This window comes from Piliocolobus tephrosceles, chromosome 8, assembly GCF_002776525.5.
Source record: "Piliocolobus tephrosceles isolate RC106 chromosome 8, ASM277652v3, whole genome shotgun sequence".
NCBI lineage: Eukaryota > Metazoa > Chordata > Mammalia > Primates > Cercopithecidae > Piliocolobus > Piliocolobus tephrosceles.
The window spans coordinates 105,339,034-105,363,807 of record NC_045441.1 but is presented as its reverse complement, the minus strand read 5'-3'; the positions used below and the strand labels follow the sequence as shown (position 1 = coordinate 105,363,807).

General features: G+C 37.1%; 1 pseudogene; it reads left to right on the top strand.

The window, feature by feature from the left end:
* The first annotated feature begins 572 nt into the window (after window positions 1-572).
* Window positions 573-2,669, top strand: LOC111553433 (annotated as a pseudogene).
* The last annotated feature ends 22,105 nt before the right edge of the window (window positions 2,670-24,774 follow it).

The window sequence follows — 24,774 nt, the reverse complement described above, 5'->3', positions numbered from 1 at the left end:
GAAGAGGCAACTTTTCTACCAGATACACAGAAATCAATGTAGGAACATGTTGAACATGAAAAAGAAAGGAAACATGACACCTCTAAAGGAAAAAAATGTCTCCAGTAATAGTCCCCAATCATGAAATCTGTTGACTGCCAGAAAAAGAATTCTAAATAATAATATTACGGAAACTCAGTGAGATATAAGAGAATACAGATAGATAATTCAATGAAATCAGGAAAGTAATAATTTGAATGAGAAATCCAACAAAGAGAGATATCATTAAAAAAAGAGCCAAACGGAAATCCTAGAACTGAAGAATTCAATGAATGAAATGGCAAAATACAATCAAGAGCTTCAACAACAAACTAGACCAAGCAGAAGAAATAATTTCTGAACTTGAAGACAGATATTTTGAAATATCACAGATGAACAAAAGAAAGAAGGAAAGAAAGAAAGAAAGAAAAGAAAAGAAAAAAGCATTTTAAAAATGAAGAAAGCCCAGAAGTGCAAAGCGTGCACTCCTGGCTGGAGCTGCAGCACTGGGGCAAGGGTCTTGCAGCTGGGCATGAGGCTACTCCACAAACACTATGTGCCCAAAGGCTAGGCCACTTCAGAGCTGGAGTAGTGTCCCTGTGGCCAGGGCAGGTAGGCAGGGGCAGCCTCAGAGCCGAGACCCATATGGAAGGGTCAGCACCAGCTGGTCCCTGGTGGACTCCACCTTCAATGTCAAGCTGCAGGGCTACGCTTGGACCTGTTTAGTGAGCACTAGGGTCTTTTTGGATATCCTGGGCTCAGCACTGCAGAAAGATTTCATATTGCATGATAAAAAGCCTTGAGGAAGACAGAATTGCTTGTGGAACATGCATGTTCCACCCCACCTGGACCCCAGATTGTGTGCATCTTTGATGAGCTCTAAGATTCCTTGTGCAGAGTGGCTGACTTGGTTGAACACAAATATGGAATTATGTCAAAGTTTGCAAAAATTACTACCTGATTTAAAAAAAAAAAAAAAAACTCGTGGATTCCCTTGATCCAGAAACCAGGCAAGTGGCTGAACTGTTTATATTTGATTTTGAAATTAGTGGAATCCATCTAGACAAAGAAAAGTGTAAAAGAGCAGTAGACCTCAATGTTAAAATCTTGGATTTGAGTAGTCCACATCTTATGGCAAACAACTTTCCCAACAAGACTGAGAAGCATCTCTTACCAGAACACATTCACCATAACTTTTATCTGATGGGGATCGTATCATAATTGATGGTCTCCATGCAGAAGCACAAGGTGACTTGGTGTGAGAAGCTGCTTACAAAATTTTTCTTTATCCCAATACTGGTCAATTAAAATGTTTAGAAGAATTGCTCAGCAACAGAGATCTTCTGGAAAAGTTGGTAGGTATTCTATGTTTTCCCACAGGGCTCTCCAAGGAATAATAGTTAAAAATTCAGAGACTGTCATCCAGTTCCTTAAGAAATTCTCTGACCAACTTTCTGAAAGAACTTGAAAAGATTTTGAGATGATATAAGGGATGAAAATGAAACAGAATTCTCAAAATTCCAAAGTAATGCCTTGGGACCCCTGCTACCACAGTGATGTGATTCATGAACATAGGTATAATATTGAGCCTGGCTTATATTGCCTGTTTTTCTCCCTTGGAGCATGCATGGAAGGCCTGAATATTTGGCTTAACAAACTGTTGGGGATTTCCTTATATGCAGAATAGCCTGCAAAAGGAGAGGTATGTGTGAAGATGTCCAAAAACTGGCCATCATTCATGAATCTGAAGGATTATTGGGGTGCATTTAACTTTGATATTCTTCAGCAAACAGACAAACCACATCAGGATTGCCATTTTACAATCCATGGAGGCAGATTAAAGGAAGACAGAGACTATCAACTCCCAGTCATAGTTCTTATGCTGAATCTTCCCCATTCCTCAAGGAGTTCACCAACTTTGCTAACTCCTGGAATGAAGGAAAATCTTGTCCATGAAATGGGACATGCTATGCATTGAATGCCAGGACGTATTTGTTACCAACACGTCACCGGAACCAGGCTGTCCCACTGATTTTACAGAGGTTCCTTCTATTCTAATGGAGTACTTTGCAAATGATTATTGAGCAACCAGTTTGCCAGACATAATTAGAATGGGCTACTGCCAAAAAAATATGGTGTCTCAGCTTTGTGAATCTAAAAAGGTTTGTGCCGCAGCCAATATGAAACTTCAGGTCTTTTATGCCACTCTGGATCAAATCTACCAGGGAAAGCTTCCCCTGAAGAGTTCAACCACAGACATTCTCAAGGAAACACAAGAGACATTCTATGGCTTACCATATGTTCCAAATACTGCCTGGAAGCTGCGGATCAGCTACCTCATGGGCTGTGGTGCCAAATACTGCTCTTACCTCATGTCTAGGACAGTCACTGCCGTGGTTTGGAAGGAATGTTTTCTACAAAATCCTTTTAACAGGGCAACCAGGGAGTGCTATTGCAGGGAGATGCTGGCCCACAGTGGAGGCAAGGAGCCCATGATCATGGTTGAAGGTATGCTTCAGAACTGCCCTTCTATTGATTACTTTGTAAGTGCCCTTGTTTCTGACTTGGATCTGGACTTTGAAACTTTAGTCATGGATTCTGAATCATGGAAACACCCTAAATCTCTTAAATTAAGGTCTTGTAGATATTGACTTTGTTATAAATGCTACAGCTGTGAAAGTTTGTTTCTGATTTCAGTGTTGACTTCTGTAATAACTTCTGAAAAACTTTAAACTCATAGAACTTGAGGTAAATCATTTGGCCTAATTATATAGAAATGAAGAAAGCCTACAGATGTATGAGACATCATTAAGTGAATAAATATTCATATTATGGGTGTTCTACAAGGAGAAGAGAAGGGCAAAGGAGAGGAAAACATATTTAATAAAATCACAGCAGAAAACTTCTCAAGTCTTGGGAGATAGATGGTCATCCAGATCCAGAAAGCTCAAAGAATCCCAATTAGATTTAACCCAAGCAGGTCCTCTCTGAAGCATGTTGTAATCAAATTGTCAAAAATCAAAGACAATGAATTTTAAAAACAGCAGGAGAAAAGCATTAACTCATATATAAAGGAATCTTCATTAGACTAACAGTGAACTTCCAGCAAAACATTACAGTCCAGCAAAGAACAGGATGATAGATTCAAAGTTCTGGGGGAAAAAAAATCTGTCAGCCAAGAATATTAAACCCAGCAAAGCTATACTTTAGAAGTGAAGGAGACATAAAATCTTTCACAGATAAACAAAAATTATGGAAATTTACCACTAGACCAGCCTTACAAGAAATGCCCAAGGGAGTCTTACATCTGGAAGTGAAAAAATGGTAACCACCATGATGAAAACATGAGAAACTATAAAACTCACTGGTAAAGCCAATACACAAAGGAGAAAAAGAAAGGAATAAGCCTTATCACTACAGAAAATCACCCAGCTGCAACAACAATCAGGAAGTAAAGAACAAAGACACAAAACAAACCAGGTGTAAATATACAAAACAACCAGAAAAACATCAATACATAACAGGAGTAAGTCCTCATCTATCAATAATAACCTCAAAAGTAAATGGATTAAATTCCTCATTTAAAATATATAGACTGACTGACTGACTGAATTAATAAAAACAAGACCCAAGAATATGCTGCCTTCAAGAAATTCACTTCACTGTAAACACAGACTGAAAGTGAAATGTTGGAAAAGATATTTTATGCAAACAGAAGCCAAAAGTGAACAGGAGTAGCAATACAAACAGACTTTAAGTCAAAAGCTGTAAAGAGACAAACAAAGACATTATATAATAAAGGGATCACTTTGGAAAGAAAATGTAACAATTGTAAATATATATATACCCAACACCAGAGTACCCAGATATATAAAGCAAATATTCTATCTAAAGAGATAGACTGCAATACAATAATAGTCAGGGACTTAATTCAACACCCCACTCTCAGCATTGGATAGATTACCAACACAGAAAAATCAACAAAGAAACATCAAATTTAAATTATACCATAAAACAAATGGACCTAGCATATATTTAGAGAACATTTCACCCAACAGCTGCAGAATATATATTCTTTTCATCAGCATATGGAAGATTGCCCAGGACTGACCATATATAAAAACATGAAATAAGCCCCCAAAATATTTTTAAAAATAAAAATTATATCAAGTATTTTATCTGACCAAAATGGAATAAAACTAGACATCATTAACAAGAGAAATATCTGAAACTATACAAGTACAAGAAAATTAAACATCCTCCTGAATGAGGAATAGATGAGGAAAATGTTAAGAATAAACTAAAAAAAAAAAAGAAGAAAAAGATAGAAACACAGCAAACCAAAACCTATAAGACACAGCAAACACAGTATTAAGTAATGTTTATAGCAATACATGTCTACATCAAAAAGCTAGAAAAGGCCAGGCACAGTTGCCCATATCTTCAATTCCAGAATTTTGGGAGGCTGAGACAGGAGGATCACTTTAGGCCAAGAGTTCAAGACCATCCCGGACAACGTAAGACCCTGTCAATCTATCAGTCAATCAGTAGACTAAGAGAAGAGGATTGCTTGAAACTAGGGGTACAAGACAAGCCTGGGCAACATAGTGAGAACCCCATCTCTTCAAATAATTTAACAAATAAACTTAAAATGAACCCAAATCTAAAAAAAACTAGAAAGATTTTAAATAAACAATCTAGTAATGCATCTCAAGGAAGTAGAAAAGCAAAAACAAACCAAACCTAAAATTAGTATAAAGAAAGAGCAGAGCAGAAATAAATGAAGTTGAAACTACAAAACAAAAACCACAAAAAATATCAATGAAACAAAAAGCTTATTTTTTCCATTTGTAATTGTTATTGTGGAATTTTTTAAAAATAAAAATGGACAAACCATTAGCTAGACTAAGAAAAAAAGAGAAAAAATAAATAAGAAATGAGAAAGATTTAACAGATACCACAGAAATACGAAGGACTATGCGGCCCCCATGAACAACTCTATGCCAGTCATTTTGAAAACCTAAAGAAAACAGATAAATTCCTGGACACATACAATTTACCAAAATTGAACCAAGAAGAAATAGAAAATCTAAACAGACCAACAACAAGTAATGAGATTGAATCAGTAATAAAAAGTCTCCCAACAAAGAAAATCCCAGAACAAAATAACTTCACAGCTGAATTCTACTGAACCTTTAAAAACATATACCAGTTCTCCTGAAACTATTCCAAAAAAATTGAAAGAGAGAGAATTCTTTCTAAATCATTCTATGAAGCCAGCATAACTCTGATAACAAAACCAGATAAAGACACAAATGAAAAAACTATGGGCCAATAAGATAGACAGAAAAATCCTCAACAAAATACTAGGAAACCAAATCTACCAACATTGGGGTACAAGTTTCTCTTTGATATACTTATTTCCTGCCCCTTGGGTAAATATTCAGTAGTGGGATTGCAGGATTTTACAGCAGTTCTATTTTTAGTTTTCGAGAAATCTCCATACTGTTCTCCATAGTGGCTGTAGTATTTTACATTTCCACCAACAATGTGTAAGAGTTCCCTTTCCTCTGTATCCCTGTTAGCATTTGGTTTTAGTCTTTTTGGTCATAGCCATACTAACTGGGGTGAGATGATATCACATTGTGGCTTTGATTTGCATTCCCCTGATGATTGGTGATACTGAACATTTTTTCATATAATTGTTGGCTATAAGTGTGTCTTCTTTTGAGAAATATCTGTTCAGATTATTTGCCCATTTTTGAATTTGATTTTTTTCTCATGAGATTTTGAGTTCCTTGTTCATCCTAGATATTAATCCCCTGTCAGATTAATAGTTTGCAAGTACTTTCTCCCATCCTATAGGCTGTCTTTTAACTCTGTTGATTGATTCCTTTGCTGTGCAAAAGCTTTTTAGTATTATATAATCCCATTTATTTTTGCTTTTGGTTGGCTGTGCCTTTGAGGTCTTATTCATAAAATCTTTTCTCATACCACAAAGATACGGAATCATCCTAAGTGCTCATCAATGAATGAATGCATAAAGAAAATGTGGTATATGTACACAATGAAATACTATTCAGCCACAAAAAATAATGAGATCCTGTCATTTTCAGCAACATGAATAAAACTGGAGGACATTGTGTTAAGTGAAATAAGCCAGGCACAGGAAGTTAAACACTGCATGTCCTCCATTCATTTGTGGAAGATGAAAAAAAAAAAACCACCTTGATCTCATAGAAGTAAAAAGTAGAACAGAGTATAATAGAGGATAGGAAAGGTAGAGAGAAATAAGGGATAGGGAGAGATTTGTTAAAGGGTACAAAATTATAACTAGATAAGAGGAACAAATTCTAGTGTTCTATACCACTGTAGGATGACGATTGTTAGACATAATGTATTGTATAGTTTCAAACAGCTAAAAGGAGGATATTGAATATTCTCACCACCAAGAAATGATAAAAGTTTGAGATGGATATGCTAATTACTGTGCTCTGATCACTATACATTGTATATATCGAAACATTACTATGTACCCCCATAAATATGTACAACTATTGTGTGAATTAAAAAAATAAAATTAAATTAAAGTTCACCTTTTCTTCCAGAGATTAATCCATTAGTAATGGGAAGGCACAATTACCGAGGCTCAAGGGTTTTCAGGACTAATAGGAAACATAGGGCCAAGAGAACCAACTATAGGACAATAAAAGAGCCAAGATTATGAAGCAGGAAAGACTTGGATTTTGAGTTCAAAAAGAAGGTAGAAGTTATATCTCTTTAGGATTGTCTTCACAGTGGAGAGCAGAAAAACATGCAAAGTGCTGGAATTAAAAAAAAAAAACTGTCTGATGTGAGTAGGTTGAAGTTTAAAAAAAAAAAGAAACAACTGTCAACCAATAATTTTATACCCAGCAAAGTTTGAGAGCTCATAGATCATAGATCTGCCTAACAAGAGATACTAAAGAAACACTAAAGAAAGTCTTCATACCAAGAGGAAATAACACAGGATGGTCACTTGAATCCACAGAATGAAATGAAATGGTAAATATGAGGATAAGTATAAAAAATGTATACATATTCTAATTTCTTCTTTTAATTGCTTTAAGAGACGTAAGGTTATATAAAGCAGTAATTACAACCCTATATTGTTGGGTTTATATTATAAATTGTTATAATATGACAATAATAGCATAAAGCTATATTAGAGAAAAGTTATATTTTACTGTAATTAAGTCTGTATTAACCTGAAATAGACAATTATAAATTATGAGGTATATAGTAATCCTTAGCAGAATTGCCAAGAAAATAACTCAAGCATACTTAAGAATTTTCAAGAGGAATTAAAATTATACACTAAAAGTATTTTTTCACGCCATAAAAGAGGAATGGATAGAAAAATACATGACATATCTAAACAACAACAAAATGGCAGTCACATATCCAGTGAAATAAATAATTGCAGTAAGTGCGCTAACAGTCTAATTGAAAGGCAGAGATTTTCAGACCAGATTTAAATAGCAGTATTCAACTACAACTACATGCTATCAAAAGAGACAATACAGAATCCAAGACACAACTGGATGCAAATAAAAGGATACTAATGTAGTTGGAGTGGCTATATTAAGATAAAATGACACTATTAGAAATAAAAAGGAACATTTAATAATGAGTCAATTTTATTAAAATAAAACAAATTTTAACTTACAATCACCAAAGAGCCTCATATCAGAAGAAGTTAAAACAAAATTCAAAGGTGAAAGAGACTATTTAAAACTATAATTAGAAACTTCCATACTGTACTTTTAATACTAGGTAGAACTAACAGGCATAAAATCAAAAAGGATATAGAAGAATTGAACAACACTAAGTCCATCGAACCTAACTGGTATATAATATGGTAAGATGCATATAACTACCTACATTCCACCCAATAGAGAAATGAATGTTTATCTCAAGTACACATGGAACATTCTCCAGGATAGTCCATATGGCAAGCCATAAAACAATCATTCGAAGTATGTTATTTGACCATAATGGAATTTAATGAACAATTAATAGAGATAAATTTGAGAAATCTCTAAATATTTGAAAATTAAAAAACACAGTTATGAATAACCCATAAGGACTAAGAAGAAATCACAAGGTAAATTAGAAATTTTTTTGACCTGAATGAAAACAAAAACACAACATTACAAAAGATATAAGTTGTAGCTAATGCAGTGCTCAAAATATATAGCTTTAGAAAAAACTACTTGAAAAAAGAGAATCTTGAATCAATAACCTAAGCTTCACCTTAAGAAAAACAGACAGAGCAAATTCAACCGAAACAAACAGAAGAAATAAAAATGACCAAGGAAAAGTCCCCAACTCGTTCTAAGAGGTTATTTATATTTTGATACTAAAGCCAGATAAAGACTTCACTAGTAAAGAGAAAACAGACCAAAATAAACATGGACACAAAAATCCAGAAAAAATGTTAGAAATTGAATCCAGCAACATATGAAAAGAATTATATACCATCAATAAGTGGGATTTATCCCAGGAATGCACACTTGGTTAACAAATGAAAATAAATTAATACATATTCATAGATTAGATCCAAAAATGACATGATTATCTCAGATTTTTTTAGAAAAGCTGTTTAACAAAGCCTAACATCAATTCATGATTAAAAACAAACTACAACTAGATGTATACTTCTCAGCCTCATAAAGGGAGTCTACAAAATGTTTTTGTTTTCTCCTATTTACCCCACTGGTGAGGAAGGCATTCTTGTCTTAGGATTCTAGGGATAACTAGACACACAATACCTGACACTGGACAGATGAGATCAACAGCAGTCACATATACTCACAGCTTAGGGGAGGAGGACACCACATGCCATGTGGGGCCACTTGGGGGTTGCACTGGGAAATTGAACATCAGGGGACTATGCAAGGCAGGCTTTGTAATATCAAGAGTGTCAGCTGACCCCCGTCTGTGGAAGTTCTGTGGTGTCTATGGGAGGATGTGATTGGCTTGTTTGAATAATTCCATGGGCTAGCAGGGAACTGAAACCCACTTCTCAGAGATAAGCAGGAACTGCACCTGTGGGAGGATGGGAGGATGTGATTGGCTTGTTTGAATAATTCCATGGGCTAGCAGGGAACTGAAACCCACTACTCAGAGATAAGCAGGAACTGCACCTGATCTGTTTGACAAAGGGAATTAACTATGTGATCTTAGCCATGGGAACAGAGCAGAGTGGGGAACTTGCTGGTAGGCCATTTGAGGACCTCCCGATTTTACCAAATGTCAAGGCAGCATGTAATTCTGAGCCTTAATTTTAGGCTTTATACTACACAACAAACAGTAGAGAAGAAACTCATACAGCTAACATAATACTGGTGAAAGAATAGAAGCTTTGTTCCTGAAACTGGGAAAGAGGCAAAGATGTCCACTCTTGCCACTTCTATCAACATTGTACCAGAAGTTTAGTCATCACAATAAGGCAAGAAGAGAAATTAGTTATGCAGATTATGCAGATTACAAAGGAAGACATAAAACTGTTTTATTTGCAGATGACATGTAGAAAATCCTAAAGAATCTAAAAAAAGCTACTAAAACTAATAAATAGGGTTAGCAAGCTTTAAAGACATAATATGAATACATAAAAATCAATTGTATTTTTATATACTAGCAATTAACAATCTGAAAACAAAATTAAGATAATTTCCCTCATAATAGCATTGCTAAAAGGAACTAAAGAAGACCTCAATAAATGGAAAGACATAACTTGTTCATAGATTGGAAGACTCAATATCATTAAGATAGTAATTCTTCCCAAATTTATCTAGAGTCAATGTCATCCTGATTAAAATCTCAGCAAGGTTTTTATAGAAATGAATATATCAATCCTAAACTCCATATGAAAATACAAATAACCTAGAATAGCCAAAACAATTTGAAGAACAAAAGTGGAGACCTTCCACTTTTTTATTTTTAAACTTACCATAAAGCGACAGTAATCAAAACAGTATAGTATTGGCATAAGAATAGACATATAGATCAATATAACAGAAGAGAGACTCTAGAAATAAATCTTTACATTTATGGTGAACTGAGTTTTGACAATGGTTTTGTCAAGCAATTCAATGGGGAAAAGAAAAATCTTTTATGCAAATGATTCTAAGACAATTGGCTATCCATATGCAAAAAAAAAAAAATAGAACTTAGATTATTATTTCACAGTATAAAGAAAAAAAAATCAAAAATGGATTATAGACCTAAATGTCAGAGCTAAAACTATAAGACTTCTAGAAAACATGAAAAAATCTCTGCGACATTGGGTTAGAAAAGATTTCTTAAATATGACACCACAAGCATGTTCAATTTAAATAAAAAGTTGGTAAATTAGACTTTCAAAATTAAAAACATTTGCTCCTTAAAAAGCATCATTAAGGAAACAGAATAAGCCATAGACTAAGAAAAAAACATTTGCAAATCATTTATTTGATAAAGAGATTTTTTATATCCAGAATATGTAAATAACTCTTAAAACTCAATCATAAGAACATAAGTAACCCAATTTAAAAAATGGGCAATGGGCTTGATCAGACATTTCACTATAAACATTTATGAATGGCTAATAAGCATATGAAAAGATGCTCAATATCATTAGTAATTAGAGAAATGCAAATTAAAACTACAGTGAGATATCATTCCACACCCATCAAAATGGGCATAAAGAAAAAGACAATACCGAATGTTGGTAATTTTGAAGCATGTGAAGTTTCTGGAACCTTCATGCATTGGTCATGAGAGTGTAAAATGGTACAGTCACTTTGGGAAACATTTTGGCAATGACTTCAAAAGTTAAACATTATTATTAATAAGTTAATATTATATTATCATAGTTAACTTACTATTAACTAGCAATTTCACTCCTAGAGACCTGACAAAGAAAATGAAAACATGTCCATATAAAGACCTGTACATGAGTATGCATAGTAGTAGTATTCATAGTAGCCACAATTGGAAACAATTCAAATATCTATCAGCTAGTGAATGGATAACAAATATACAGAATATTTTCATCACAACAAGGATCCCTGTGTTGTCCTTTTATAACCACACTCAACTCTACCCCACTTCACCTACCACCTCCCACTCCCAACCCATGGCAACCAGCTCTGTTTTTAATAATTTTGTCATTTCAGAAATCTTGTATGATGGAGTCATATAGTCTTCAGTCTTTCTGGATTGACTTTTTTTCCCCACTCAGCATAATTCCCTGGAGGCTCATCCAAATTGTTGCCTGCATAATTATCCACTTTGTTTTATTACTGAGTAGCAATCCATGGTGTGATGGTTAATATTAAGTGTCAATTTGATTGGATTGAAGGATGCAAAGTGTTGTTCCTGGGTATGTCTGTGAGGGTGTTGCCAAAGGAGATTAACATTTGAGTCAGTGGACTGGGAGAGGCCCACCCACCCTCAATGTGCGTGGGCACCATCTGATCAACTGCCAGAATAAAGCAGACTTGCCGAGTCTTCTGGCCTTCATTCACTGCTGGATGCTTCCTGCCCTCGAACATGCCCCTAACTCCAAGTTCTTCAGCTTTCGGACTTTTGGACTTAAACCAGTGGTTTGCCAAGGTCTCTCAGGCCTTTGGCCACAGACTGAAGGCTACACTGTTAGCTTCCCTATTTTTGAGGTTTTGGGCTTCCTTGCTCCCCAACTTGCAGATGGCCTCTTGTGGGATTTTACCTTGTGATTGTGTGAGTCAATTCTCCTTAATAATAAACTTCCTTTCATATACATACATCCATTAGTTCTGTCCCTCTAGAGAACCCTGACTAATATACATGGTACATACCACACATACCGATTTGTTAACCATGAACCCAGTGAAGAACATTTAGGTTGTTTCCAGTCTTTGGCAGTTACAAATAAAGCTTCTATGAACATTTGCGTATGTTATGTGAACCTAAGTTGTCATTTCTCTGGGATAAACGCCCAAGAGTGCAACTGCTGGATTGTATGGTAGCTACATGTTTACTTGAAGAAATTGCCAAACTGTTTTCCAGAGTGGCTGGGAATTATCTTTTAAAAAGTAGTTCCGTATATTGTTAACCATGACCAGACAAAAAATAAAAAGAAACACATCTTTATTCAAGGTCTTTCATAGGAATAAGAAACTGGAAGTCTATTCAGACTCCCTTATCATAGTTTGTGAGAAAAGGTGATAGTACATTATGGTCAAAGCATCTTTGAAAAAAAGCAATTTATTACTAAAAGCAACTTAAAATTTCACAGATAATTTCAATGTTGACCTAGCAGCTCAACAACAGTAGTACTTCCGTGGTGCATTGATGCAATATTTGGCATTAAGCAGAGTCTGAATGTTGTACTCAACATTTTGGGATGAAAATACAAGAAACATATGCCATATATCCATATATATATATACACGTAATATATGTGTGTGTGTATATATATGCACACACCTACTTATCTTGGTTTATTTTTATTCAAGAACAAGCCTCAGAAATACAGAGACATTTTTTCTTCCCCAAACAAAATAAACCCAGTCCTTCAAGGTTGAAAAATAAATCTTTCAGAGGATTTTTGCATAATTTAGAAGGTTCCAAACCTTGAGGCATAATATGTCCATTATGAAATCATTACTACACATTTTTTGGAGGGGGCTACTCTGTTCTCTTGAAATCTGAAGTCAACAGGAGTTCTGTGCAAAAGACATTCACGTTCTGCCTGTGCAGGTCACCATCCCCAACCTTAAAGCTTTTCAGTTCATTATCTATGTATGCATGTGCATCCTAAACCAGATTTAAAAGTCATCACAAGAATCTACCTGCATACGCACTATGTAGGATTTTCTTTCTGTGTTTACTAGTCACCTGGGTTTCTGCCCATTCCAGCGTAGCATTTCGTGCTACCCTCTATACGACTCTACTCAGCCACATCTGAATACCTGTCTATAGGGAAATCATAGATCCAAAGGCTTTCAGTGCAGGACAAATCACCGGAAATCCTACTTACAATCATGAGTGTCTGCTGCTTCATTTTATACAAACGAAAGTCACTTTTCATCTTTGATGACATTTCTACCATCACTGTTGCCAGGTTGGAGCTGCTATGTCTCTTTGTTCCTGTCACTCTTATTAACATTCATGTAGCCCTTAATAATGACTTTTAATCTCTTGTTAGCGTAATACTGGCTTACTTGAAGGAGTTATAACCTTTCCCAATATTCAACAACTATAACACATATTTATATTCAACTATAACACGTATTCATTGAGTGTCTACGATTTTCATTGTGATATTCTACTATTTCACTGGATATTCTGTGGTGATGGAGATAAATATAGTTCCCTCCCCAATGGTGAAAACAGATATTAAGCAGATCACACATTAATTAAATAACATGGTAATTACTTAATTAACATGTTAGAAAGCATAAGAAAAAAGTGTGAGAGAGAGAGAGAGAAAGAGACAGCGTGTGTGTGTATATGTATGTATGCAGGTATGGGGAAATGTATGCATAAAGGGACTCAGTATAACCTGGCAAAAAATTGCAGGCAAGAAAAAGATATTCAAGCTGAGATCCGAAAATGATTTGGAGTTGGTTCAATGGAAGAAGTGTCACTAGATGAGAATAATTTTGGCTTAGTTAAGAGCACACTGAATGTCACTGTGGCTGGAACTCAGAGTTAAGCAAAAGAGGAGAGCTGGGGAGGTAGGCAGGAGTGAGACTGTGCCAGGTCTAATAGCCTCTGAATGTTATTCAAGTTGCATTTGAAGAATTTTTAAGCAGGGTTTAACCTAGTCATAATCAGATTTGCATTTTTAAAGGATCACTCTTGAAGAATGAAATAAGTAATCATTTTGGTTTAGATTGGAGGAGAACATGGAGGGAGGCCAATTAGAAGCCTTTTATAGAAGTTCAGGAGAGAAATGATGGATTTCTTGTATTATTGTGTTGGGACCAAATAATAAGAAAAACACCTTAGAGGTAAAGCTAAGAAGACGTGGTTTCCAGGCAGAGCAACTGAGTAGATAGGGCATATTTAAGGAATATGAATTGAGTTTGGGACATACTGAGTAAATACCTAGAATATAAGTTCTCCAAGGACACTTTTTGCCTGTTTTGTTCACTGCTGCATCCTAGGGCCTTAGGAGATAATCAAGTAGAGATGTTGAATAAGCAGTGAAATTACATGGATTCATAGTTCAGAGGAGAGGTTTGGGCTTGAATTAAAAATGTAGAAGTCAGCTGTATACAGATGCTATCAGAAATTGAGACAATGACTAGCTCCTCATGAGGCTGGGGAGTGGGAAATGACAAGATCCAGGGCTAGTGCCCACCTCAGTTGTTAACAGCTCTCTGTAACACCAAATGTGATGGCCAAATCACTTAACCATCATTCTCACCATTCTGTGGGAAACCCAGTGTAGTGCATGCTCTGAAAGGGTCTTGAAGGTGTTCAGGTCCCAGCATTTCCATTGCAGCATTCATTTTGGATCTGTGCTATTGGAATACTAAGCCTCTCATCCATATGGTATCATTTCTCTCTCTCAACTCTTTTATTCAAGGGAAATGGGTGGAAAGAAATTAGGAAAGTCGGTTACAGCCTAAAATGCAACATGATGCTGAAATGTCAATGAAAGATACAGATTTAATGCTTTACCCTTTCCAGCTATCATATAAAGTTCCAAGTTGGACAAATAGGATACATTTTTAGTCAGGAAGGCAGTTTTTTATGACTCTACTACTTTCTCTACCTCTTATTCCTTCTTTCAGCCCTTCTGGAAGAAGTTCTCCTATTTCTCACTTTTCTGAATGCACCCAGAGCAGAAAGAGATTTGTCAATCTCCTGTATACACTTATTAGTGAACTAAATTTATTGTGAAAAAAGAAAACATAGCCTTTACATATTGTGTTATCCTTTTTACATAAACCTGGGTGTCACCAGAATCTTTGATATATTACTAACCTAATGAGCTTTGAATCTATATATTTCATACCTAATTTCTCAGTAATAAAATGAGATCCTTTCATAGTATGACAGTTACTAAAAGTACAAATACTCTGATGAAACCAAATCGTCTATAAGAATTAATTCCAAAATGTAACTTCCTTATCCTATCCATGTCTCAATTTCTCTTTCTAAAAAAATTTGCTTATTATAACGTAAACTGTCCTAAGTGGCCAATACAAATTGTCACCAAAACTGAGTAATCAGGAGTCACTGAGAGTTAAGTTTAAAACAAAACAAAACCCATAGGTCCCTCTGTTTTGTGTGTCTACAATAAAGATTATTTCTCTCATAATTAAGCAAAAGCCTTTTCAAAAGATGGAAATCACAGGTACATTCTGCTTAAGATATTTTTCTCTGCACATGACCCCCAAAACTCTAATTAATGAAGTTCATTGAATAAATATGACTATGATTATAACTCATTTTATATCATTAGTTGAATTGATTTTAAATTTTATCTACATACAATTAACATACTTGTTACGTGACTTTTATAAAGCACTGTTAACCCAGTGAAAACATTGTTAACCCAGTGAAATGTGCCAAGATCACTCTATAAAATGGGAATAATGATGCCTGCCTCATAAGACTGTGGTGAGAAATAAATGAATTAATGTTTGGAATGCTATCAGAATAGTCTCTGGCACAAAGCAAGCCAAATTCATTTTGGCTGCTGCTGCTGTTGCTGCTTTTGCTGCTGACAAACATAATTCCTGCTTATCTGCATTAGCGATGATCAGAGTGGGGATCACGGTTATATTGGAATTACAATCATTATTGTTTTAAAAATATGATACATGGGCTACTCAGCAGGAATTCTGTATAAATCAAGAAATTTCTAAAGCGCTAGAAGAGCCACTATTCAAAAGACTTTTTAAAGCACATAATCAATTTTTCAGGAAAGCCAAATGTGCTTTTCCCATAAGAAAGCACGTTTCCCTTCTGCTATCACACTCTGCTAGCAGGTGTTCCAGTTTGCCTCCGTGACAACCTGCTTGAGAATTGGTTGCAGCCTGGACTGGAAGGAAGTATGCTACAAGAGCTGAGATGGCAAGAGACCTTAGCTGATAAACCTTCACAGTCTGAAAATCATTTATTTACTTTTCTTATTATCAGCCACTCTTACCTTTCCTGACATGGTCACATGCTGCTTCTCCAGCTCCTTTCTCACGCTTATGATCCTCCATGCCTACTCAGATCTGTCCTCCTGACCCTTAGCCAATGTTTGTCCTGATTCTTCTCAGCAGTTCCCAGAACATCAGATGTGGCTCACCACTGGGATATATCTCAGGACCATTCTGGTCTCCTCTCGATTACACACTCTTCACTTAAACCCTATGACAACTTGTTTGGGCCTGGCTTCCTGTCTTTCTGCAGGCCTGAAGCTGGCTGTTACCCTAGCATGACAGACAGTTAAGGAAACTGCTATGGACTCACAGGTCTCCATGTGTCTGGGAAGAGTTATGAATCCTTCTGAACTCCTTTCTTACCTTTTGTTCTGTACCTTCTTCCTCCTACCTGAGCATTTTATAAGAAATCCAAGGAATGATAAATATGTTCGTGAGAAGATAGTTGTAAGTCATTGTTTCAAAGCTGTGTTCTCCCCTACTCCTCTGCCACCTTCCCCCACCACCTATTATACAACTTTCAGCAAAAAAGTTGGGTTAGTTTCTTTCTGGGCTCCTGTGATAAGGTTGGGAGGGACCCACGTGTGGCCAGAGTGAACTAAACAAGCTTTTGTACCTGGGTTTTTCAGAAAAAAATCAAGAAGAAAATCTAGCTTGTGTGGCAAAGTCCCCCATATGCATGCTAGTGCAACCACTTAAGAACATAGAAATAAATAGATTGAAAGCTCATTAGCCAGGTTCTATGCCTCAGTACAGACACAAACCAGGACAAGTTAGAGCCATAGTCCCATGAGAGCTCTGTTTACTCCAAGGGCATAAGCCAAATTTAAGGATTACCTATGCTTCTGAATCCAAATAGGCCTATGGCTGTTGACCTTAAGGAGCAAGTGGAGGCCTTTTCCATTCTTCCATTGCCCTCTACCCTGAACAATTGCTGGAGCCCAGTCAACTGGAGAGAACCTACCACAAATGTTCTAAAGTCTAACAAACATTGGAACACCACACAGCAAAGAAGAATGATTGACTGATACACATAACAACATGAACAAATCCCCAAATAATTATGCAGAGTGGAAGAAGCCAGATGAAATTAGAGTACATACCGTATGACTCTACTTATATAAAATTCTATAAAATGTGAACTAATCTATAGTAACGGAAAGCATATCAGTGGTTGCATGACTATGGGGAGGGGCTCACAAAAAGAAAAAGGAGGGAAGGATTACAAAATAGCATGAAGAAACTTTTTGTGGTGATGTGTATGTTTATTTTCTTGCCTTTGGTACTGGTTTCACAGGTGTGCATGTGTCAAAACTCATTCAATAGCTCATTTTAAATATGTGCTATTTATTTAGGTTATATTGCAATAGAGCTATTTAAAGGTATGCTCCCAGGCCGGGCATGGTGGCTCATGCCTGTAATTGCAGCACTTGGGGAGGCCGAGGCAGGCAGATCACGAGGTCAGGAGATCGAAACTCTCCTGGCCAACATGGTGAAACCCCGTCTCTACTAAAAATACAAAAAATTAGCCAGGCGTGGTGGCGGGTGCCTGTAGTCCCAGCTACTCTGGAGGCTGAGGCAGAAGAATGGCGTGAACCCAGGAGGCAAAGCTTGCAGTGAGCCGAGATTGTGCCACTGCACCCCAGCTAGGGTGACAGAGCCAGACTCTGTCTCAAAAAAAAAAAAAAAAAGAAAAAACTTCTTAATATGGTATATATGATTAAATTTTCTGACATTAAACCAACTCTGCATTCCCTAGAATAAATCTTACTTGGTCAGGATTTATTATTTTCTTGACTTGGTATTGGATTCTGCTTGCTAATTATTTTGCTCTTTTTGCATTCTAGATTTTTTTTTTACTTTTAACTTTCCTTTCTTTAAATAGTTGCTTATATTCAATGTTGGAAAGTTCCATTATCTGAATTCTATGTGTTCTAAATCTAATGTTTGTTGTGGTTGCTGACTTTCAGTCATCGTGGTTTGTTTTCTTGTGTTTGGTAACTTTTCAATTAGGAATTTGTATTTGTTTTAATCTAATGTGTGAGAATCCTAGGAGTTCAGGTAGGTGCTGCTTCTCCATGACCTATGTTTGCTTATGCCAGGCACCAGGAAATACTACCCACCTGAACTACTTTACTTTCTCCAGTTTGGGATTTTCCTGGCTCAGTGGACAGTATAAATGTAAACTCCACCATCACAAGTGATTGGATAAGATTTAAAATTCTCTGGAGACACATATTGTTATTTTTATTGTTGTTGTGATTTTCCACCCAGTGCAGCAACCCAGACAATCTCCTCTTAGCTGCCTTTTGCTGCTTTGCCAGATTTTTTTCTAACTCATTATTTCATTGAAGTCATAGTTCCATCAACAGGCCCTGACATTATACTTGCATCCCAGGCTCTATTTCCTCGTCTTGGATAGGCACAAGGCCTGCCCTTTAATTTTCTTAGTGAGTATAAAACCCAAAGCTCTCGATTCTAGGTATCAGCATCTGCCCTAGGGTAGGCCAGGCTTTTATGTTCACTTGCAGCCCTGACTTCAGCCCAGTTTTAAATTTTAGCTCTTAGAAATTTACTTTCTTGTAAACGCAGCCATTTTTTAAAATATATTTGTTGTTCAGGACCTATGCGTGTTTCAGCAGGATGGCTTTTCAGAGTATTGGATCCATAATACCACAGTGAGAAGTAGATCCTCACTGTCCTAAGCACGAGACCTTTCTCTTCATTAAATTGGACTTCTGTGTAACACATAATCTGGTCAGAAAGCAATCAGTACGTGAGTGGAAAACTTACTCACATTTCTTAGGTCATGCCCTTGGGCTTTTTAAGGCCCTAAAGAAATTTATACATACTCTTTCCGGGACTTTCCAGACTGCTGTTGATTGGGGCCAGTGTGGATGGCAGACAAAAATATCAAATGTTGATAATGCTCTACCATGTTACCAAAAACAAAGAGATGTGAATTTCTTACTTCTATGATTCTTCCCAGTAGGCTCCGAATGAAGACCTCTTGCTCAGATAGCCCCTGCCATTAGGATTTGCATGCTTTATTAATTACTCATTCACTGCATCGTGACCAGTGGCCACAATCGCTACACCACTGAAATGACGAACTCTGTCCCATAGGACCACTGAAGTCCAACCAGCTTTCCCACAGCAAACCATGGCCTCTGCTTTAGCACCAGGACCACTTCAATGCAATCTGAACTATCCCCATGAGGCTGAACCAGCTAAATCAAGTCAAGCTAAATAGTTCTAATCAACCTGTCACAGGGCATGCAGATGTGTGAGAAGCAACCTAACTGGTTCAAATGTCAATCAAGGTTTGCATTTTCTAATAGCAGTAAAAATAAAGAAAAAAAAGAAAAAAAATTCCAAGCCAGAAAGACAACCAAGACCAGCCCCGGTGTTTGGGATGGTGCTCACTGGGTACCACTACAAGAGCCACATCTGTTCTTAGTTACTAAATCCTGATTTTTTTTTTAAGCTGTTCCCAATTAGCTTTCCTTCTGTGTTTCCAGGTGAATCTAGCCAGAGATGGAACATTCCTACCTGGAAAAGGGAAGAGTAAAAACAAGTAGAGAGTGTATAATGCATGGTAAGTGACTATCACCTGACTGTGCCATTGCCAGCCCTTTCTGGGTGTTTCTGACTTACTCTCCCCCTCCTTTCCAGCCTCATCATCTAACGGTTCTCAAATTGTTGTATGCGGCAAAATCAAAGGTGAACTTAAAATGTTAAATGTCCTGGTTCCATTTTGAAACTAGTGAGTGAGAAAGCAAGCACAGGCCTGGAGTGTAGCAGGTTCCTCAGGTGATCACACGGGTGCTCCCAGCACGTTACCTTGAGAAACAGAATGTACTTACACAAACCTAGATGGTATGGTCTACTACACACCTAGGCTGTATGGTATGGCTGATTGCTCCTAGGCTACAAACCTGTACAGCATGTTACTGTACTGAATACTGTAGGCAACTGGAACACAATGCTAAGTATTGTGTATCTAAACATAGAAAAGATACAATCGGGCCTGGTGGCACATGCCTATAATCCCAGCTACTCAGGAGGCTGAGGCAGGAGAATCACTTGAATCGGGAGGCGGAGGCTGCGGTGAGCCAAGATCACGCCATTGCACTCCAGCCTGGGCAACAAGAGTGAAACTCTGTCTCAAAAAAAAAAAAAAAAAAAAAAAGATACAGTCAAAATATAGTAGTATAAAAGAGAAAAGATGGTACACCTGTATAGGGCATTTACCATGAATGGATCTTGCAGGACTGGAAATTGCTCTAGTGAATGAGTGCTGAGTGAATGTGAAAGACTGGGATCTAACTGTACACTGCTGTAGACTTTATAAACACTGTACACTTAGGTTGTACTGAATTTATTTATTTATTTTATTTTATTTTATTTATTTATTTATTTATTTTGAGACAGAGTCTCCCTCTGTCGCCCAGGCTGGAGTGCAATGGCGCGATCTCGGCTCATTGCAAGCTCTGCCTCCTGGGTTCACTCCATCCTCCTGCCTCAGCCTCCAGAGTAGCTGGGACTATAGGCGCCCGCCACCACGCTCGGCTAATTTTTTTTTTTTTTGTATTTTTAGTAGAGACGGGATTTCACTGTGTTAGCCAGGATGGTCTCAATCTCCTCACCTCGTGATCCCCCCGCCTCGGCCTCCCAAAGTGCTAGGATTACAGGCATGAGCCACCGCGCCTGGCCAGGTTGCACTGAATTTATAAAAAATATTTTCTTTTTCAAAAATAAATTAACCTTAGCTTGCTAGAACTTTTTAGTTTATAAACTTAATTTTTTTAAACTTTTTGACTCTTTTGTAATAATACTTAGCTTAAACCACAAACACATTATACAGCTATACAAAAACATTTTCTTTATATCCTCATTCTGTTAAGCTTTTTTTCTACTTAAAATTTTTTTCAAAAATTTAAAAGCCTTTTTGTTAAAAACTAAGACAAAAACACACACATTATCCTAGGCCTACCCAGGATTAGGGTCATCAGTATGCCTGTCTTCCACTTCCACATCTTGTCCCACTGGAAGGTCTTTGGGCATAATAACACATATGAAGCTGTCATCTCCTGCGATAACAATGCCTTCTTCTGGATACCTCCTGAAGGACCTGCCTGAGGCTGTTTTACAGCTAACTTCAAAAAAAAAAAAAAAAAAAAGTAGTAGGAGTACACTCTGAAATAATGATTAAAACTATGCTATACTAAATAGTAAGCCAGTAACATATTCATTATCATGATCAGGTATTATGTACTGTACATAATTTGTATGTGCTATGGTTTTATACAACTGATTAGTGCCATTGGTTTGTTTACACCCGTATCCTCACAAACATGCAAGGAGTGCACTGTGCTGCCACTTTATGATGACTCCAGCGTCACTAGGCAATAGGAATGTTTCAGGTTCATTATAATCTTGTGGGACCACTTGGGTATATGAAGTCCATTGTTAACCCAAACATCGTTATGCAATGCATCACTGTACTTTCCTACTCCTAGTCCTCCTTCCCATGCCAGGTCCATAAAACTTCAGGAGTCCTTTGTTCAGGACTCCTTCAGCACTGAGGCAATTCATCTGACCCTCAACCAACATACTATTCCAAGGGGGAAAAATGGAACTGAAGGTGCTTGGAGTTTTCTCCCATCTTAGCCTCTTATGAACACTATCACAGTAAGTGATGAAAGACCTCGCTATCACTTCTGTTTGGGCTTGTTGTTTTAATCAGCTACTGACACCTCAGGTCCTCCAGCTTAGTTGAGCTCCTGACTCTTAGAAGACATGCTGAGCCCAAACCATTTATTTTTAGAAACTATGTGAGACAGTAAGCAAGCTGCAAAGCTTGGGGATAATTTGTTACACAGAATTAGATAGCTAATACTACATCTTTTTCACTTATCTTCTTAGGTACATATGGACTTTCAATCATTTCAAAGTGTTTTTCATATCTATTATCTCCCTTCTTCCCACATATAACAATAGCTAAAACTTACAATATCTGAGTAAACTGCTCCAATAATTTATAACAATAAATTTACAAATATGAATTCATAAGAGTATAAAATAACAGTCCTTTTATTATCTCTGCTTACAGGTAAGGAGACTGAGATGCTAGATGTTAATAACTTGCCAAAAATTACATAAACAGTAGAAAGTGGAGTGAGGATTCAAACCCTTGTTCCTACCACTACACAGGAAAATAGAGCCTAGAGCAGAGCAGCTATTTGCTTAAGGCCACACAGCTGGTTCGTACTGATTTCGTGTCACCTGACTCCCCATCCAGGATTCTGAGATAGCCTAGGATTTATGAACAAACTTCAAAACCATTTGCAACTGCCAACCAGAAAGAGTGAGTTGCCCGGAGACTTGGTGGCAGAAACCCTACTCAGGTGTCAAAGTCTGATGCACCCCCTGTGTCTTTATCTGGGTACCGGGGATAATAATCTGACTGGTTGTAAAGTCCTTACATTCTGATGATCTGGATCAAGGCTTTTTCTCACATCTCGAATACACCAGACAAAAGTCACTCAAGCATGAAAGGAATGATGGCGGGGCATAGGCACACACAAGTGGAATTCAGCAGAGATTGTTCCAAAGACATTGTTCTCTATGAGAAGGTGTGTTCAGAGGAGTAGGATGGAATTGTAATGAAACAGAGACATTTAGGGAGATTATTTTCTGGAATTAAGGGTTAATTCAGATTTATTAAACTGGAATTCATGATAATTCTGAGAAACACTGAGATACAGGTACACATTATGGCATACAAGAAGCTGCATTTACTCACATTTACATGATACTATTGGAAGAAAGGATGTTTAACTATTTGAGAGAACAAAGACTTCAAATCCTTAAATTCTTTGAAACACTTAAAGTGCTATCTGTGGCCAGGCATAGTGGCTCATGCCTGCAATTCAAGCACTTTGGGAGGTGAGGCAGGTGGATCATCTGAGGTCAGGAGTTTGAGACCAGCCTGGCCAACATGGTGAAACCGCATCTCTACTAAAAATATAAAAATTAACCTGGCGTAGTGGCATGCGCTTGTAATCCCAGCTACTCGGGAGTCTGAGGCAGGAAATAGCTTGAACCCGGGAGATGGAGGTTGCAGTGAGCTGAGACTGCGCCACTGCATTCTAGCCTGGGCGACAGAGCAAGACTCCCTCTCAAAAAAAAAAAAATGCTCTCTGGAATAAATTGGACAGCGTTCTAAAGGGGAGTTCAGTCATCAATGTCAGTGGCTCTCCGCAGAGGTTGCAGAAAATGCAGATTCTCTGGCTTTTCTCTCAGGTCAGATTCCTTAGACCATTTGCCGTCCACCAGGTGATTCTAATGCTACTGATCCATGCACAGTTGTTAGGGGATCTCTGCTGATGTGCTAATTACACAACCACGCATCTTATCTATTTATTAAAACGCCCCCTAAGGACTTCTGGTCCCACAATAACTAGAATTTAGAAATGCTTTTAGAAGCACTTTGTGAAACTTAACTGCTAGTTGTTCACACTGGAAATTTATCATTTACTGATTTATCACCACTGCGATTATATTGGATTAGTAAAATTTCATTAGCGATTTGGCTTCACCTACTCCCCAACAGACCTTATCGCAAGACAGTGTACCCTGGCCCCATTTCAGGCTCTCAAAACAGTCCTTAATCAGTAAAATTTAAGAAACAAATGATTTCACAACTGTACCTCATGTCTGGATGTCCTGGAAATGGCCCCAGTTCCAGCAACAGAATCTTTGTACTCTAGTCCCAGCACAAGGGTCTTTCCTGGTTCCTTTTCAATTTCATCACTGATCTTTTTGTGTTGTGGAATCCCAATGGCTGAAATTCCACCAATGAGCCAGCAGTGGGCCTTCTGAGCTTCCTGAGTTGACCTCTGACCTTTGTGTGCTACAAGATTCCCTGAATGGTTCACCTGTGCACTGATTATCTCATATCATCCATTGAGAGAACTTCCTTAATTACCTGCTACAGTCGGCTGGGTCTAACTATTCTCCATGGCCTGCCCCCGGCCCAGTTCAAGTTCTAATAGAGATTTTGTTTCTTACAGCCTTGAATATTCCCAAGCATAAAGGGTTTTCTGAAACAATCTCTCTGGCCTATTTAAAATATATTAAATCTTTTTGTTTGTCACCACATAAAAATCACTTATCATAGAAAAAAATACCTCCAAACCAACTTAAAAAATAAAATGAACTACTAAAATCAAAACCTTCACATTTTTAAAAGAACTTTAATTTTCTGATTTTTTTCAAGAGAGCTCTTTGTATTTTCTTCAAAGTCATGAATAATGGATGACATTTCTTTTTAAGTGTCTCATTATGTTTGCAGCATACAAATATAAAGTTTCTTAAAATGGCCTCCTGTCAAATACATATGATTTCTATTTGTCTACTGTTAATGTAATTGACTAAACACTCGATTCTACTGATTATGCTTTCCCTTGTAAACCACTTACTTTATAGGCATAAGCAGCTGTGTTTATGCTTCTGTGATTTTCTGGTTTCATTATGAAGTTTTCAGCATGCAATTCAAGAGCCATAGGCAGTCTAA